Consider the following 6143-nt stretch of genomic DNA (forward strand, 5'->3'; position numbering starts at 1 on the left):
GGGCACCAGGGCATCAGCTCGAGGAGACTGTGAGGTTCCACACAGGAGAACCTCCTTTGGACAGACTGTGCTCTCTGTAAAAGGCACCAAGTACTGGAATAGTCTCCCTTCATCAATCAGAGACTCCAACTCTGGCCACTTTTAAAGCACGTTTTAAACTGTGGCTGAAGGAAAACCAGGCCTGTGAACACTTTTAATTGTTACTGCATTTATTGTTGTCACATTATGTTAATTGTTAATTGTAAATTGTAAATTGTGTATGTGCTGCCTGTCTAGGGACTGCAGATGGAAACTAGCATCCCTGCTATAATCTGGCATATTTACAGTGCTCATGTGCAACTGTTCATCAATATGCATTGTCCCTATCAAATTAATAATTAAATAAGATAAAAAATAAACTCGTCTAAGCTAAGGTAAGAACATATCTCAGTATGGAAAAACTGTGGCCTGTTCCTTTAAGGTAAGGTAAGGTTTACTCAGTGGGCCAGGAACATGCTTATGGTCCTTATAGCGGTTAGCTGACATTGCTGTAACACCACCCCCTGGTGGCCAGGGGCGACTCCAAGAGACACGTGGGAGCTAATTCTAATGGGCCTTCAAACGTCCCAAGAACGACTTAAAAGCCTGGCTTCAAAGAGTTTTTCTTTTTCTAAAAATCGCTATGACCCATGTGACGACGCTGGGGTAGGTGAAATATGTTCTACCACACTGGATTTTGTTTATCAGCCCCGAAATTTGGAAGCATTTTCAGTACATTGACTGGCCCCAGAGCCTGTCAATCAAGCTATGGAGCTCTGTGGAAGCTCCGCCCGCTCCTCGAGTGCAGGGCTTCCCGCCTTTTTGCCCTTTTAAGGAACAGGCTGCGCAGAAGGAGACAGAGCGGCCATTAAATTTCACACAAGACTCAGGAACCTTTTTTGAATGGGGCTGAATGGGACCCGCTCATCTTTATTATATTATATCTATGGGTGTACACATGACCCTACATCAGATAATATATATGGATATTTTTTTAGCCTTTAAAAGCATCTATTGTGTGATCAAAAAAAGAAACGTTTAATTAGAATTTACATTTCATTTTTGATTTATTTACTACATACTTTAGTTTCATAGTTCACAGCAGAAGTTTGAAGTTCTGTCTAAGGCAGAAGCTCCATGACTTCCTTCTTCACTGTGAGTGAAGAACAATGAAGCCTCGGCCTTTTTACTGGAAACAAAGAGCTCACTGTATTTAGCGTCATGTTACTGTCACTCACGGTGTCTGACCTAAAGTCTAAATCTTGAGAAAGTAAATTCTCAGGAAAGTAAAACTCAGGAACCTTTTTCAATGAATGGGGCTGAATGGGACCCGCTCATCTTTATTATATTATATCTATGGGTGTCCTCTGCATTTGCCCAATCCTTCGATGCCACTGAGGCAAACCCATAAGGATCAGTGGGCGACCGCACTGCAGCGCTCGGGGACCCATCTCCAGATGTGGAGCCAGGCTGATGGAGGATTCACTTATTGTACATGTTTTTAGGGAGGTAACACTGCTTCGCGATTGGTCTGAATTGTCCAATCCACCGAATGTATCAGGGTGGATTTTCCAAGAGACTGAACATTCAGGTCTCGCGACAATCCAGCTTTAATCCAGTTTACTTTTGGTACTATATGAATAATGCATGATTTAGTACAGAGGCCGATCGAAGCTGGGATCCAAAGGCCAACCTTGTGGGCAAATAATCTCCCTCTAAACCACTGCCACCTCGCGATTTAATGACTCACTTGACTTAGACTATATCAAAGCAACTTGTTAGGACGGGTGGGCCACAATGAAAAGCGACACACAGCTGCCAGTGAAGTTCAGTTTCAGCCTTCCCTCTGTGCTCTGTTGTTTGACTTTCCCCTGGGCTCATTGTCCATCTTTGCAATACATTCAGTTCATTTAGAGCCTTTGACACCACAATAACACCTCATTGATTTTATCTGCAACAAATTACAGCGCTGCGTTTCTCAATTCAGTTCTCGGCAGCAGTGATGTGGGGCATTACCTTTCTCCGGGAGGATGTGATTGCAAAGATCCTGAGAGGTGTTGGCCTTTTTAAAAGAAACCCGTCTGCCTGTCCTTTCAAAACCTGTCCTTTCAGGAGTTTAACAAGGCTTCATCTCATAATGCCATCTCTGCCAGTCATCTGTGTTTGTTCCAGTCTCCTCCAAAAAGTGCAATGAAGAAAGTTTTTCAGCCCTTTCGTATGTTGTCAACTTATAATCATCTAATTATAAAGCATTTGTTTACATTTCATGAAGATTCAGGCTTGTGTTTCCAGCATTTCTGTGAAAGTGACCCTGAAAAGTGACCCTGCAAGTTGTGAGATGTGCCGATAAACTCCAGAATCCAGAATGACGCCCCTCTGAGTGTTTTGTATAAGGGATAATGCACAACGAGGTGTCCATTATCAGAAATAACTGGACTCCGTGGAAACAACCGTCCCACACGAACACCTCCGTGTCGTCCAGTTATTTCTGATAATGGACACCTCGGAGTGCATTATCCCGCTTATACCACCGTCCCACAAACTGAAACTGTTCACTGTTTGCTTTTTTTTTTTTAAGCTCTTCATGGTCTCGCTCCGTTGTATCTCGCTGAGTTGTTGACCGTACATCGCCCCAGCAGAGCTCTCTCCGGTCTGCCAATCATATGGTTCTGGACGTGCCCAGGTCCCGGTACAGACAGTGGGGCGATCGTTCCTTTGTGGTGCCTGCCCCTTCAGTCTGCGTGTTCTCACAGATCTGTGCCTTTTTAAACCCCTTACCTCCCACCTGAACCGAGCACATTTTCTCCAGTTTGGCTTTACCCCAGTCCAAAAGCTTCTGGAAAACAGCTGTGGAAATAGCAACAAAACTGAAACGAAAACAATGGTGGAAATGTGACAAAATTTGTCAAAAAAATTACAAGAATGTGACAAAAATGTGATGTAAATTTGACATAAAAATTACAAAAATGTGACAAAAAATGACCAAAAATTGATTTAAAAAAATATGACAAAAAAATGACAAAAATGTGACAAAAAATGACCAAAAAAATGACAAAAATGTGATAAAAAAAATTACAAAAATGTGATAAAAAATTGACCGAAAAATTACAAAAAATGGACGAAAAAATTACAAAAATGTGACAAAAATGTGACAAAAATTTGATAAAAATTTGACCAAAAAAAATTAAAAATGTGACAAAAATTGATGAAAAATTGACGAAAAAATGACAAAAATGTGACAAAAAATGACAAAAAAATCACAAAAATGTGATAAAAATTTGACGAAAAAATTACCAAAAAATGAGGAAAAATTGACAAAAATGTGACAAAAAATAACCAAAAAATGACAAAAAATTGACGAAAAAATGACAAAAATGGGACAAAAAATGACCAAAAAATGACAAAAAATTGACGAAAAAATGACAAAAATGGGACAAAAATGGGACAAAAAAATGACCAAAAATTGATTAAAAATGACGAAAAAATGACAAAAATGTGGCAAAAAATGACAAAAATGTGACAAAAGAAAATCACAAAAATGTAATAAAAATTTGACAAAAAAATGACCAAAAAAATGACAAAAAAGCTACAAAAATTAGTTGAATACCCAACAAAAAAATGATGGAAAAAAAATCTGATGACGTGAGGAAAAAGATCCTCTCGGTTCAGGCGGGAGTTAAGAGGTTAAATCCGGATTAAAGACTCATCTTTTCAAACTCGATTTTAATACTTAATATTCCTAAAATATTCACGCAGAACCGCCAATAACGCAGCTGACTGCCCTTCGCTGACTGCCCTTCGCTGACTGGTTTACTCCGGCTCCTGTTTTCTTGTATTATGATCCGTTCTGGAGATGTAGTTGATCCGACTCTTACCCGACTCAATGGCTGGTGAAGCGGTGAGTCTGGATTTTTACCAATATGTTAGAAAAAGTCAGGAATGAGTGGAGTCCACAGCTAATATTTGAGTGATTTCCTCTTTCATTGTTAATCAAAACAGGTATAGAGCCTTTAATCGCCATAAATAAAGAAACTTTTCATTACTGGCCAAAGAACTTTCACAACAAAGACACAGAGCACAAGCAAAAATCGTTTGGCATATACAGAATATATTTAAAGCTCCTAATTCGATTTACTTAGACTTTGATGATAGGTAATATCCACTCTAATAGGATTTGATTGAACAAATTAAGGGTAATGCGGAGACCAAAGCCTGATTTGTTTTTCGTTTCGGCCTTTCGGTCAAGCACTTTTTTTTTAAACTACATAATCAGCCCATCTTGTCTCAAATATAATTGATCAGAAAGTGCAGGACAGCGTTGACAGAGGACAGAAGCAGCGCCTAATGTGTCTTTGTTTACTTCCCATCATGCATCTGACTCACCTTATCGTCTCGCTCTCTTAATATAAATTTATTTGAGTCCATTTTTGGTTTATTGGCCTGAGTGCTGTGTAAACAAATTCACCAAGGCAGTCTGAATGATGGGTTGGTAATAAAAAAAAAATAAAAAAAAGCCCTCATTCTGTCTCCCACAGAATTAAATTTGCTCGGCCTGCCTGATTTGTTTTGGATTATATTGATTTTAATAAATAGAGAGTTTGGCTCGATTGCAGTCTCGACGATCAAAGTCCTATCAAAGTACAAAACACCATTTTATCAAGCCACACATGGAGCAAACTTTTAACAGGATAAGCTCGCTCATTGCGAAGTTTTATTTGCCATCATACTTGATATTTTTATATGTAGAGGCTTATTTTCCAGTTGTAATGTCTCTCCTTGTATTTGTAGGTGATTCTTCTGAGCTGTAGCAAAGAAAACAACATTGAGCGACTAATCTTTTAAGAATTGATTCCAGCAAAGACTAGACATAATTAATTTGTCTGTAGCAAGTCCAACCTTCCATCCAAATTTCAAAGTCTCCTTGGCATCATTCTACCGAAGACAGGGAGGGCCTTTCTGGACTAAGACGGCCAACATCATGCAAGCAAATAAAATAAAATAAAATAAAATAAAATAAAATAAAATAAAATAAAATAAAATAAAATAAAATAAAATAAAATAAAATAAAATAAAATAAAATAAAATAAAATAAAATAAAATAAAATAAAATAAAATAAAAAATAAAATAAAACAAAATAAAATAAAATAAAATAAAATAAAATAAAATAAAATAAAATAAAATAAAATAAAATAAAATAAAATAAAATAAAATAAAATAAAATATTAAATAAATGATCAAATAAAATAAAATAATTCTGATAGTAATAGAGTTCAGGATTGTCCTAGTCCAGTCCTAGGTGTCCAATTCCAAAATGCAGGGTTCCTCCGTTCAGCCGGGTTCCTCCGTTCAGCCGGGTTCCTCCGTTCAGCCGGGTTCCTCCGTTCGATCTCGACAGGCACTCGCGAAGGGGAGCGGGACAGGAGACACCGTGTGCATAGTAATGAACAGACTACAGATGAAAGAAATATTGTATCATAATAAGACACAGTCTGCAGTAAGAAGAGGATCGCGCTCAGTGTGCCGTACTTCCCACAGCAGCCATAGCATGTCATATCGCTAAGCATCATGGCAATTTGCAGCACTAATAAACTAATGGAGATTTTAAAAGGTAAAATACTGGAGTTATTTTTCACATTAAAACACTTTTTGGACGCCACAGTGTGTTAGATGTGTTTGCCAGTAGTTTATCAACATCTAGCGTAGCTGTTCAAAGGCTTTCTTCTTCACTTTTCAGACTGTTTTTAGCTAATGCTAGTCTATGGGAAATGCTAACACCCACAAACATGAAGGATCTCCATGGTAACAGTGGATTTTCCGGAAAAGAGTTAATCTTTTTTTTAATCTTTATTTTATTGTTTTCATTCTCATAGTAACTAATCAAAGTTGGACACACATGCCGAACATAACCGGCTGCAAAAGTGGAAGAAGAAAAAAAAAAGCACTTCTGGAATTTAACAACCACAGCATCAGCGTGGACTCTTTCTATTTGCCCAGCGAGTCCGCTGCCTCTGTTGCTAGGTAACGGCACACAATGGGACGCCAGGATTTGTAGTTTTTCTCGAAATGGAATCCGCTTGATAGACGTTCTAAGTAGCGCCAAGTTAAACTACATTTCCCAGATTGC

The sequence above is a fragment of the Gobius niger genome, assembly GCF_951799975.1.
Source record: "Gobius niger genome assembly, chromosome: 3".
NCBI lineage: Eukaryota > Metazoa > Chordata > Actinopteri > Gobiiformes > Gobiidae > Gobius > Gobius niger.